This window comes from Orcinus orca, chromosome 10 (genome assembly GCF_937001465.1).
Source record: "Orcinus orca chromosome 10, mOrcOrc1.1, whole genome shotgun sequence".
NCBI lineage: Eukaryota > Metazoa > Chordata > Mammalia > Artiodactyla > Delphinidae > Orcinus > Orcinus orca.
Window position 1 is genome coordinate 20230801 of NC_064568.1, and position 2451 is coordinate 20233251.

Here is a 2451-nt window from a genome sequence, read left to right on the forward strand (position 1 = left end):
TTGGCATACAGTATTTGTCTCTCTCTTTCTGACTTACTTCACTCTGTATGACAGACTCTAGGTCCATCCACCTCACTACAAATAACTCAATTTCATTTCTTTTTATGGCTGAGTAATATTTCATTGTATATATGTGTCACATCTCCTTTATCCATTCATCTGTTGATGGACACTTAGGTTACTTCCATGTCCTGGCTATTGTGAATAGAGCTGCAGTGAACACTGTGGTACATGACTCTTTTTGAATTATGGTTTTCTCTGGATATATGCCCAGTAGTGGGATTGCTGGGTCATATGGTAGTTCTATTTTTAGTTTTTTAAGGAACCTCCATACTGTTCTCCATAGTGAAGTTCCCCTTTCTAATAAAGACCTCTGTTTGTTCAGCTCCTCTGGGATGGTAACACAAGCCAGGTAGGTGGTGGGCGTGCAGCGTCCTTATATTTGAATATACATTTGGCCCTTGGATTCACCGTGGAGCACTGTCTTTAAAACTCAAGCAAGATGAATTGTTCCATAGATAAACCTCCACTTAAAAGAGATTTTCACCCAAAAACTAGAATCCTCGAGTTATAAACTATAGTTTGCTGTGATCACAGCTCAGGTTTGTTTCGTTAAATGAAACCAGATATTAAATAATAAATAATCAATAGAGAATGTCTATCAGCCAATTTCTAGAGAGATTTCTGTTGTCATTCAAACATCCATTTGGCTAGAGTTTAAAATATATATATATGAGTCATCTATTATTTGCATAACGGTAACAAGTTGACAGAGATTTTGAGAACCAAATAATAGTTCTAGTGGTCAAAAATAAAGATTTTGATACTAGCCCACAAATAAATATATTTTTATGAAGGGACATACTGGTGAGGAGAATTTCTGTTGTCATCCTAAGGGTGAAATGGATCTTCTGCATTATTCTGCAGGATAAAGGGAACTGGGTGTCATTAAACTATGTTCCCCTTCAGGAAAGAAATAATAGGTGATATTAGTTGCTCAACATGTATTACGGTATCTACCAACGGGAGACAATATACAGTTAAGAGGACAGCTCCCATATCTGACAGTATGGATTCAAATCCTGGCCACGATACTGTTAATTCTATGATCTTAAGTAAAATGTCTCCAACTCTCAGTTTCTTAACCATTACTGTGTGAGGGCAGTAATAGTACCTACTATTATACAACCACATAGTACTACTGCTACAGTATCTACTAAGTACATTTCTTATAGTTGAAAATTAAGTAATAAATATATTGTATTTTGTATCAATCCTGTAACCCTATAAATAGTAAATCGTTATTATTCTATAATCATTACTGAAACATATTTATTGATTACTTATGAGTTGTATTCCAAATTAACACGTTAAACAGATTGATTAACAGCAGCTGCTGTAAACAACCCCCAAGTTTCCAGGGCCTAACTTAATAAACGTTCACTCGTGGCCACCCGAAGTTCAATGCAGAGAAACACTTCTCAGTTGTCTCCTACCACATGGTGACTCAGAGATCCAAGCATTTTTTCTCTTGTGGCTCTGCCATCCCTAGAAGCCCCCTCAGAGTTTTCTACTGTATTCTTTGCTTATCTCTGTCCGAGAAGTAAAGAACAAAACGTGGAGAATCACAGGGCGTATTTTAGGGGATAAACTGGAAGTGAGGCACATTACTTCTGGCCGCATTCCTTTGCACAGAACTATGTACATGATCCCACCTAGATGCAAGGAGGCCAAAAAATGTACATTTACTGTGTATCCAGAAAGAAGAAGATTTGGCTCAGTAGACAGCCACTCTCTGTCACCAACATAAATCTTTATTAGCTAAAGTCAGTATAATTGAGAGTAGTTTCCTTAGCCATATTTGAAGCACTGCGCATGCCAATTTATGCAAAGTAGGAGCTTTCTGAATATATAATGTCCTTCTTAGACGCACTGGCGCTGTTGACCACTAAATTCTTTTATACACTCACCTTCCTTGGCTGCCTCTGGGTTTTTCTTCTACCCTCTGACTATTCCTCCTCACTCTTCCTTGCTGATTCCCTGTCTAACATATGTACCAGAATGCTGATAACTAAACTCTTTTTTCATAAAAAGTTTTCCTTTTTTTTTTCTTCTTTTTCTTTTTTTAACAAAAGAAAATGTGTATTCTTCCTACTCTTCCTCAGATTCCGCTCTTGACTCACCTTCTCTGGGAAGACCTCTTCTATGATGGAGACTGAGCTGGGTGCCCCTCACCAGCAGCCCTGTAACCCCTGTCAGAGCATTTGTTACATGGAATTCTCAGTGTCTCCTCAGCGGAGTCTGCTCCTTGGAAGTGATTTGAAAACTGACTTATGTCTTTTATCTGAGTTTCTCCTCCCCTAGTATAATAGTATCTACCGCATCGCAGACGATACCATTCACTGAATGAATTAAGGAATTTCGAGGTAAATCCATCTGTACATCTTAGTC